The sequence below is a fragment of the Gossypium arboreum genome, chromosome 1 (genome assembly GCF_025698485.1).
Source record: "Gossypium arboreum isolate Shixiya-1 chromosome 1, ASM2569848v2, whole genome shotgun sequence".
In the NCBI taxonomy this organism is placed as follows: domain Eukaryota; kingdom Viridiplantae; phylum Streptophyta; class Magnoliopsida; order Malvales; family Malvaceae; genus Gossypium; species Gossypium arboreum.
This window is the reverse complement of record NC_069070.1, coordinates 99,528,451-99,540,343: the sequence shown is the minus strand read 5'-3', so window position 1 is coordinate 99,540,343 and position 11,893 is coordinate 99,528,451. Positions and strand designations below refer to the sequence as shown.

The 11,893-nt window shown below is 39.3% G+C and overlaps 1 non-coding gene across 1 annotated transcript; it reads right to left on the bottom strand.

Moving 5' to 3' along the window:
- Positions 1 to 11,407: 11,407 nt before the first annotated feature.
- Positions 11,408 to 11,514, bottom strand: LOC128281973 (small nucleolar RNA R71). The gene has a single exon (XR_008272279.1). It is a non-coding gene; the product is annotated as a small nucleolar RNA R71 (small nucleolar RNA).
- Between the last annotated feature and the right edge of the window lie 379 nt (positions 11,515 to 11,893).

Below are 11,893 nucleotides of genomic sequence, written 5' to 3'. Positions count from 1 at the left end.
ACCAAATCAACGCCGAAGAATTTACCTTCACTAAGTTCAGTCCGAATAATGGGGTGCGGAATTTACGACCGTATAAAGCCTAGTAAGGCGCCATCTTAATACTTGATTGAAAGCTATTGTTGTGCGAATTCAATCAAAGGCGATACTGTTCCATGAACCACTAAACTCAAGGATACAACATCTCAACATATCCTCGAGTATTTGAATTATCCGTTCGGATTGACCATCGGTTTGGGGGTGAAAGGCGGTCTGAAATGCAACTTGGTACCCAAAGCTTCTTGCAACTTCTTCCAAAATGCGAGGTAAATCTCGGATCTCTATCCGACACGATGGAAATAGGCACCCGTGTAATCTCAACCGAAAGCGTACAATTCGGCTAGTTTGTCCATTGAAAAATCCATACGACGGGGATAAAGTGAGCCAACTTAGTCGGTCTATCGACAACGACCCAAATCGCATCCTTCTTACTCGCGACAATGGCGGTCCGGATACAAAGTCCATTGTGACTCGATCCCATTTCCACTCGGGTATCGTGATCGGTGAAGTAATCTCAAGGCGGTTGATGTTCCGCTTTCACTTGTTGACATATTAAACATCTGAAACAAAATCGAGATGTCTCGTTTCATACCATGCCACCAAAACCGACGTTTCAAATCGTTGTACATCTTCGTACTCCCGGGTGGATTGCCATTCGGCTACAATGGGCTTCGTTCAAAATTATTGGAATAAGTTCAATTCTTTGGAACACACAGACGACTTCGAACCTCAAACAATCGTCATCATCGATTTGAAATTCCAAGTCCTTGTTCGGAACACACTCATCCCGTTTTGCAACCAACTCATCGTCGACTTTACGAGCTTCACGAATTTGACGTATCAATAATGGTTTGGCTTTCAATTCAGCTACTAACACATTGTCGGGTAGGATAGACAAGTGTACATTCATCGCTTCATAAAGCAAGCAGTGATTTCGCTTAAGGCATCCGCAACCACATTAGCCCTTCGGGTGATAATCAATGACGAGCTCATAATCTTTTAACAACTCGAGCCATCGCCTTTGTCGCAGATTTAAGTCTCTTTGGGTCATCAAATATTTGAGACTTTTGTGATCCGAATACACATGGCACTTCTCACCAAATAAGTAATGTCGCCATATCTTTAAAGCGAATCGATGGCGACCAATTCAAGATCATGGGTCGGATAATTTTTCTCATGTGGCTTTAATTGTCTCGACGATAGGCCACAACTCGCCCTTCTTGCATCAATACGCAACCCAACCCAAGTAGGGATGCGTCACTATAAATGACAAACTCTTTGCCCGATTCGGGTTGCACTAGAATTGGGGCTTCATCAAATAAGCTTTCAGTTGATCGAAACTTTTCGACATTTCTCCGTCCATTCGAACTTAACATCCTTTTGGAGTAGCCGTCATTGGCGTGGCTATCGTCGAGAAACCTTTACAAATCGTCGGTAATAACCAAGCAAGCCCCAAAAGCTCCTAACCCGGTAACATTCCTTGGTGGTTTCCAATCGACTATGGCCAGAATTTTGTTCGGGTCCACCCTGACACCCGATGCGGACACCACGTGCCCCAAAAAGCTAACCTCTTTCAACCAAAATTCACATTTACTGAACTTTGCGTATAACTACTTATCTCGTAAGATTTGCAACACTAGCCTCAAGTGTTCAGCATGTTCAGTTTCATCTCTCGAATAAACCAAAATGTCATCGATAAATACAACTATGAACCGATCCAAGTATGGCCTGAAAATTCTATTCATTAAATCCATAAACACCGCAGGGGCATTAGTGAGCCCAAACGGCATCACCAAGAATTCGTAGTGACCGTACCTCGTTCTAAAAGCGGTTTTGGGTATGTCCGATTCTCGGACCCTCAACTGATAGTACCCCGACCTCAAATCTATCTTTGAAAACACCGAGGCTCCCTTTAATTGATCAAACAAATCGTCAATTCGTGGCAATGGATATTTATTCTTTATCGTCACTTTATTGAGTTGGCGATAGTCGATGCACAACCTCATGGTTCCGTCCTTCTTCTTCACAAACAATACAAAAGTCGCCCCATGGAGAAAAACTCGGTCGGCGAAACCTCTATCCGTCAATTCTTGCAATTGAACCTTCAATTCCTTTAATTCCGTTAATGCCATACGATACGGGGCTATTGAAATCGGCGTAGTACCGGTACAACCGATGCGAATTCCACTTCTCGAACCGGTGGCAATCCGGTAACTCCTCGGAAAAACATCGAATACTCACAAACCACTGGTACCGATTCGAGTTTCCTTTTCGTCTCTTTACTTCCAAACACATACACAAGGTATGTTTCACACCCTTTTCACATACCTCCGAGCGGTCATAGAAGATATTATCATTTGGCGCTCCTTTTAAATCGAGACTCGACTCGGACTACCTCATTATTTGCACTCCTCAAATCAATGGTTTTCCTTTGCGATCCACCTTTGCATCATGTACGATCATCAATCCATACCAAGAATAACATCAATTCATGAAATGGTAGAAGCATCGGATCGGTAGGAAAGCAGATTCTCGAATTATTAGGGGCATCTCTTGCACACTTTATCAACGAAAGCACGTATTGACCCAAAGGGTTTGACACTGAATTACGAACTCGAGAGACTCAACGGTAGAGTCTTCTTGGATGCTAAGGTTTCACATACATATGAGTGAGTAGAGTGGGGTCAATCAATGCAATCACAATAGTATCAAAGAGAGTAAAAGTACCGGTGATAACGTCGGGGAGGATGCCTCCTCTCGCTGTGGATGGCATATGCTCTAGCAGAGCACGGGTCTCGGATCGGACAGCCAGTATTAGAGGCTCCTCTCGATTACCACCCCTACCTCCAGAGATTCTCGGGGCCTACCTCCACCGTCGTTCCACTAGGTCTTGCACCTTGCGTCTTATTCTTCTCATCTAGCTCGTGCAATCTCTAATGAAGTGGTCCTTGAACGCATCCATAACAGGCCCTATTAACAGACTTACCCCAACATTCACCTAGGTGTCGTCTTCCACATTGGGGGCATTCAGGTCTCTCTTGACGATTATTGCCCACACTAGCTACTGAAGTAGCTCGGGAGTCCGTCAATGGTCGGGCTCTAATGGAAATTCCCGATCGTCCTCAACTTCTGGTGTCCTCCACGAACCTCTTTGATCGAGAAGCGGAGCTTTACTCGTCGATCTTTTACGGTAATCTCTTGCTTCAAATTCAGCCTTCTTCTTCTCCTTCCCAAGTTCTTCCGCCTTGCAGGCTCGTTCGACTAGTGTCACGAACTCCTTTATCTCCAAAATTCCCACTAGTAACTTTAACTCTTCATTCAATCCTTCTTCAAATCTTTTGCACATCGCAACCTCATCAGCCACACACTCCCGAGCATACCGACTAAGTCTTACGAACTCATGTTCAGTATTCAGATCTGATCATCCGGCCTTGCTTGAGTTCCAAGAATTCCTTACGCTTCGATCGATGAACTGTTGACTAATGTATTTCTTTGAAATTGGATTGAAAGAAATCCCAAGTAACTCGTTTATTTGGGACTATGGAAATTAAAGTCCTCCACCAATAGTAAGTCGAGTCTCATAACAAGGATATAGCACACTTAAGACATTCATCGGTGTGCATGACAGTTCATCTAACACTCTAATGGTGTTATCGAGCGAACTCGGCCTTTTCCGCATCATCAGTAACTATGGCCTTGAACTCCTCGCCCCACGCTTCCTAATCAAGTCCACGGTGGTTTACTCAGCCTCACGGGATCGAGAATCGGAGGCATTGCGGGCTCTTGGGGTGGAGTATTTAAATTCGGAATGGTTGGACAGCGGGTTGGTTCGGGCATATTGCGCGACCCACTCATTCATCATGGTGAAGAAGGCTTGTTTCGCCCCTTCATTTTGATTATTCGCGGATGACTGAGGCTCAAGCGGCGGTGTCCCTTGCGCAGAGCAGCCGCTACACTTTCAACGTCATCCGCCAAGGGTCTCTCTACCCGGGTTCCATTGCTAATCAAAACAAAAATTTCAACCGTCGAAGTCATCACATTATTAAGCACTAACAATTTGGCATGTATAGCTAGACTCACACGCGCTATGGTAGTCCTAGAACCGACTAAACCATAGCTCGATACCAATAAAATGTAACACCCGAACCGTGACCGTCCGCGATTGTCGGACACGAGGGTTAATGGGCCAAATCTTCTCAAGGTACCAACCAATTTGGCATTTCAGACAGGCTGGAAAACTGCGTCACTGTCCCCATAAAAATCATATCTCGAGTTTCAAAACTCGGAAACTGATTCCGTAAATTTTCCCTGAATTTAGACTCATATATATATCCATGGATTTATTTCTAGAATTTTTGGTTGGGCCAATTGGTACAGTTTATTAGTTAAATTCACCAATGTTACAGGAGTCGTCTACACTGACCTTCGCGCGTTAAAACTTGAATATCTCTCTGTACAGGGATTTAATACTGGTTCCGTTTGTTTCTAATGAAACTAGACTCAAAATGGAATCTGCATATATAAGGCATGACTTCTAATTCTTTCTGGATAATTTATAGTAAATTTTCAAATTCACGACAGGGGACCCAGAAACCGTTCTATCCCTGTCTCACGAGAACTTTAATATCTCTCAATATACTGCTCATATGGTCGTTTCGTTCCATCCATATTAAACTAGATTCATCAAGGTTCAATTGCATAATTTATTCACTATTTAATTCTACTTCTACTATTTTTAGTGATTTTCAATCTCACCTCACTGCTGCTGTCCGCAACAGTTACTGCAGAGACTATGCCAATTTCATGAATCTTTCCTTGGCCTTAATCATCCATCAAACATGACACAAATTATGGCCACCTTATCAAAATTAAAGTTTCTAAGACTCGTGGCTATAGGTTCTAGCATCCCACTCGGCGACCACATAGGCCATTTTCACATGGCTTAAAGTTTACAACCCACAGTTCAACAAAATATAATAGCCTATACATGCCAAATGTTCTTCAACAACGAAGACAATACCAAAATATTTCAGCGGTGTGATGACTTCAACGACGGTTCCGAGCACGCAACAATACGAGTCCAAGAGACCTAAAATGGGTGACAAGAAAACACCGAGTGAGTTTATAACTCAGTAAGTCATAAGCACTTTACAATTATCCATTAGCTAAATTCATCACAAAGTGAAACAATGAAACAAGGCTAGGTGCTTCATCCATATCGAACTATACCATAATTCCTCGGACCTTTCGGTTCAATCTCATACCAAGCCATACATCCACATTTCATATTTATACGATAAGATATTTGAGGCATTTTCACACACTAACTCATTTTCACCACAATCACACAATTGCAATCATCACATAGATTTAAAGCTTACCAAGCTCAACCCCGAGCATGAACATATTGCCTATTCGTCATGAGCTCAAGGTACTTACCCGATTCGCTGTCCGGGATTAACTCGATAATGTCGCACACTCAGTGCCAATTGTAATACAAGAGCATATAGGGAATCCGCACACTTAGTGCTATATATTTTCAGCTCGCACACTTAGTGCTATAGAATCAAACTCGCACACTTAGTGCTGTACAATTTTAAACCCGCACACTTTGTGCCAATCTTGTCACCATGTCCATTTATACCCGCACACTTAGTGCCGTGACCAATACCTTATGCATTTTGCTGCCTTTATACATTCAACAATGGCATCATTCCATACACATACATTTTCATTTACACATCAATTCATTAAACACAATTGCATATATATTATGATCATTTAAATCAATACCAAATATATGCTTAATGACTTACCTCGGATGTTGTCGCACGTTTTCAATGGCTATTCAATTACTTTGTCTTTCCCCTTGTCCAACTTTGATCCTTTGAGTTCTTGAGCTAGTTCACACAAATTTAACTTATTAAAACCTCATTATGCTAGCTTATGGCCGAATATGACAAGGAGTTTAAATGGTCATATGGCCACCCTTTTGCTTGGATACACATTGGTCATGCACATTTTATATTACATCAAGCAATTCAATACAATTCATTCAAGCATCAAGGAAAAGCTAAGGCCCTCAATAGGCTACCTAAGGCCGAATATACACATCAACATATGTATTCGTTCATGTGGCCGAACATACACATTCATGTTAAGGCCGATTTCCACACTTGATACATTCAACAAGTAAGGTCGCTTGTATCGACTTAACACCAATTTGATTCAAGTTCACAACTAGGCTAGTATGCATATATACACTAGTAAATCAAACACTAACATTTGTACTTCACCTTACTAGCACTTCTCATTCAAATGACATGAACAACGAACATAGTTTCCTTTTATTTCCTACCATGGCCAAATGCCATACAACACCATACCATGCATCATTACAAGCTTTACCTTTAGCATGCAAATAACATCCACAAATCCACCTTAGTTGAACCTTAACTCATCTTCATGCCTCACCACCACAACATCAAACATCAAACATCAATGATACCAAGAAGACAACACCCATGGCGAATATCATCCCCATTTCATGGTAAAGGTTTAGACCATGGGTTAGGTGGAACTCAAACTATCAACTAAAACATGCATAAATCTCATGGATAACATCAACATACCTTAGTCTAGCAAACTCCCATGGCTGATTTTCTCAAGCTTCCCCCTTTCTTCTTAGTACATTCGGCCAAGCAAGGAGAAAATGAGAGAATGAACACTTTTTTTTTCTTTCTTTCTTTGTTTTGTTTCTCTCATGTACGGCAAGGGGGGAAAGCATCCACACTCTTTTTTTTTTGTTATCATCATTTTCTTTTTCCATTTCTTTAATGCTAACTTTCTTAATTTATTGTTTCCTACATGCATCACTAGTCTAACATGTTGGAGACATGTTTCCACCCATAGTATGGCCGGCCATCATGCTTCATTTTGGCTAATTTGACATGCAAGGACAACACTTTCCCACATGTATTAATAGGCCACCTTACATTTGCCTAGCACATTTCTAAATTTTCTCACATAAGTCCTATTTGATAAAAATTCACTTACAATTAACAAAATCCAAACATGAAATTTTCACACATGCATATATACATATAATGAGCATCAATTATGATGGTTAATTATTATTATGACTCGGTTTAGTGGTCCCGAAACCACTTTCCGACTAGGGTCAATTTAGGGATGTCACAGCCAGGCACATGGGCATGCTTTAGGCCGTGCTCACACTATGGGAGTTGACACGGCCGTGCGATACGGCCGTATAAAAATAGAGTAAAATTTTTCCCAACACGGGATTCGATACATTACCACGGCCATGCGACATGGCCCTGGGAAATTTTGTCAAATCAACACGGGCGTGCGAAACACCCTTGTCTATAAATCGTGGTCGAAACTTCCAAAACAACACGGCCGTTCAACACGTCCGTGTCTAGAAGCCGTGGCCAATACTGTCAAACTAACACGGTGATGCGCATATATTCACGAACGTGGGAGAAGCGAACCACATCGCGCACGGTCGTGCGATACGACCAAGTGACTACACGACCTATACACATGGGCGTGTCCTTAGGCCATGTGGTGATTCCTTATTTCGCAATAAACACAGGCTGGACGCGAGCCACATGGGCATGTGACTCGGCCATGTGAGACCAGTGTTGGGAGACACGGCCGTGCCTCTTTTTAAACTCGTTTTATTTTTATTTTCTTTACTTTTATTTCTATTTATTTTTCAACACTCATGTTTTATATTTTTAAACTCTACCTATCTTTATGGATATCATCGAATTATTCCCTTAATTCTCCTTCAAAGTAGTGTCTTCTCATTTATCCCTCAGAATCATGGTTTTCCTTCAACTTTATCTCCAGTTCTCACTCTAGCTAATCCAAGGATTTCATCCACAATCTCAGGGCAGTTTCACTTTTCTTCCTCTCTTTTGATATTATATTTATATCGCTATTATATATCTTTGTACATTGAGGACAATGTACATCTTAAGTGTGGGGGGGATATTTATATCATTATCAGAAAAATCCCTGAATTTTGCCTTATTCTCAAATAATCTTTTCATATCATTATTAGAATGAATTTTGATTAATTTATGATTTTTATTGATATGTCTTGAACTAAAATATAGGCATTTATGCATTGACTGTTAGACTTTAAGGAATTGGAGAATCAAGCATGATAAAGTTAATTTTTGACAATTAAAAATTTTTAGGTTGTTTCCCCAAGTTTAGGTATTATCTTTAGTTGAAATTCACAGGTTTAACATCAAAAGGCCATAATTTTTGTGATATCTTGAGCCTTTACAGCATATATTATTTCTTTAATGCTCACTTTTATTGTTGCTTTGAGTGCGCCAATATCGAATTGTTATTTTAGAACTTGCTTGATTATGCATGTCAAGACCACAACTTTGATTTGATATATTGAGATGATAAAGGCACCTAGGTTTAACCCACTCACTCCATAAAATCTTACCTCCATAATTAACCCTTATTGAACCCCCCTTGAGCCTAACAAGCTATTCATTGATTTACCCTCAATATTAACCCATAACCCATTACTGTTGAAATCCCCTCAATTAATTTGATCCCTATTTTTGTCGAGATTCGATTTGAATAAATTGCTTAGCTATGTTTTATTTTTAGCAAAGTTCTATAATATTTGACTTGTTCTTAAAAAGAAACACATACATACATACATATTAGTAGTAATTCTTTGTTTTTGAGCTTAAGTATTTAATTCCATATACCATGAAGAAAAGCTCAATTCTAGAATCTTTTGATTAGGAATGTAATTTTTCAGTTTTAAAATTTTCTAATTAGGTAATTTTTCAATTCAATCTTGATTCTAATCTTTTCTTTCAGCTTGTGACAATACCCCCTAACCAAAGCCACATTAGAACCCTCTAAAGACCTTTTGATTGATGTTTCATCTCAATATATAGTGGTGCAGATTTGATTTTCACGCAAGCCTATGGTAATAATTTTTCATATTGACTGTTAAGTGCTTAACTTGTTGCCCTTAAACACCTCGAGTGATTTGAGTGAAGTCTTAGTGAGGATGTTAAAGTCCATGATATTTTTAATCAAAGGTGCTTACTTATATGAGGGGAGACACCTATGTTTTCGTGATAAAATGTTAAACTTGGAGTGTTTGAAACTTTGATGTTCTTCTAGCTGAATTCTCAATGTATGATTACTTATGGATTATTTTGAGATATTATTGATAGGAATTATAAGTTAAGAAGAATTTATTTTGATTGTAAGTTGAGGATTTTGCTTGAGGACAAGCAAACACTTAATGTCGGGGTATTTGATAAATCGTAATTTATACATATTTTTATCCCATGCTTAGCACATTTTTGGAAGAATTATCCTTAGATTTGGTGAATTCGATGCTCCTAATCCTTTAATTTCATGTTTTATACTTAGGTGAGCATAAGAGAGTAAAAAGACTGAGAAATAGGCCAGAAACAAAGAAAACGGGTCAACGTAGGAAATCAACACAGCCTGGGCTTCCTCACACGGGTAGCTCACACTCCCGTGTCTATTTAACTGATTGTAACATGGCCTAAGCCACCTCACATGGGCGTGTCCCTGTTGAGCCCAAGTTTAGTTCTATTCGGAAAAGGCCACTCTTGAGGGTTTTGAAGCATACTAAAGCCTATATAAACACCCCAGGAGGTACCTAGAAGGGACACACACGGAGTAGGAGGCAAGGGATTACTCAAAGAAAGCCGATTGATCCATCTCAGAAGTCGAATCCCCCTTCAAGACTGAAGATCCCCCTTCAATTTCCTTCGGGATTTTTGGGTTTCTTTATGTTTTGTTATCATTACTCTTCTGAGATGCTTTCTTTTACACTTATGAACTAAATCTTCTAAATACCTAAGGGAATGAAACCTAAGATGGATCTTGTTATTATTTTCTGAATTATATGATAAATATTTGACTTGTTCTCAATTATGAGTTCTTAATTCTTACTTTAATATTCCAGGATATTGATTCAAGTACTGAAGTGCTTATTCAGAAGAGGAAAAGTCCCTATCTAAGAGTAGATCTAGAATAATTAAGCGGAGTTGATTGCACCCCAAGACATAGGGCAGCATAATTTTGCCGGATTAGGGTGAAACCTAATAAGGGAATACATAGATCGAGTTAATGCAACACTAGGGGTTTTAATTAGAAAGAGATTTCAATTAATCAACCTAGGGTTAGACGTTGTTAGTCTCGAAAGAGATAATAATATAACTTAGGGATTTCTACGGATCAAGTCAAGTGAATAAATAATCTGATTCAGAGTCAAATAACAAGTGAAGTTTAGGTGGATTTTTCCTTGGGTATTATCCAAATCAATTAGTTTTTCTCCCAAAAATATTTCCCCAATTTTCTTTCTGTGCATTCTTAGTTTAGTTAATTAATTTAGATAAAAAAAACCCCTTTATTTTTAGGCTAGATAATAAAATGATAGTTAATACTAGTACTTTTAGTTCTTGTGGGTTCGACATTCAGGTCTTGCTATAAACTATACTACTGTTCGATAGGTGCGCTTGCCTTCATCGTGATAACAGTTAGTTTTCAAGTAAGATCAATCATAAATTTAAAACTTATCGTGATTTACATCAATCAAGTTTTTGGAGCTATTGCCGTGGAACTAAGATATTAGGAACACTTAATTTTTATTACTTTAGACATTTATTTTATTGCAATTTAAATTTTATTTTGATTTTTGTTACTAAATTTTCTTTTTCCTTCTGGCAGGTTTTTATAGTTTATGACTAGAAGAAACCCATCGGGACCATTACTTTTTGATAGTAAGATAGAACACATAGCTCGTAGAAATCGAAGAGAAATTAGGCGAAGCCTCCATGACATTGAGGAAGGACAAGAGGACGATATTCAAACCACAACCGAGGAAATGGCTGAAAATCAGAATAATCAACTTCCTCCTGTGGTTGCTGCAGATCCAATAAATCAGAATTCTTCCCCTCGTACTATGTATGATTATGCGAAACCTAATTTAATAGGAACCGAATCCAGTATAGTTAGAACTGTTGTTGCTGCAAATAATTTTGAACTGAAACTTAACACGATTAAAATGATACAACAATTTGTTCAGTTAGATGGTTTGCAGGATGAGTATCCAAATGCTCATTTGGCGAACTTTCGAGAGTTTTACGACACATTCAATATTAATGGCATTTTTGATGATGCCATTCACCTTCGGTTATTTCCCTTTTCATTGAGGAACAAGGCTGAACAGTGGTGGAACTCGTTACCACGAGGGTCAATCACTACTTGGGAACAAATGACCGAAACATTTTTACTTAAATATTTTTCGTCGGCTAAAATGGCTAAATTGAGGAATGATATCTCTTCTTTTGTGCAGATGGATCTAGAAACACTCTATGATACATGGGAGAGATACAAGGATCTATTGAGAAGGCGCCCTCACCATGGGTTACCACTCTGGCTACAAGTTCAAACTTTTCACAATGGCCCGAATCCTTCGACTAGACAGATGATTGACGCAATTCTTTGGTGGGACTATCAATAATAAAACACACGAAGAGGCTTATGAATTTATTGAAGAGATGTCACTGAATAACTATCAGTGGCAAGTCATGAGAACAAAGCCGACAAAAGTAGCTGATGTTTTCAACCTCGATGCAGTTACTATGTTATCTAACCAGGTAGAACTTTTAAATAAAAAGATTGGCGGTTTATATGGTTCTACTCAGGTACATCTAGTTATGAGGTGTGATTCACATGTAGGTGGAGCGTACACAGAATATCAATCCTTCAACCTTAGCACCGAGGAGGAACAAGTTCAATATATGAG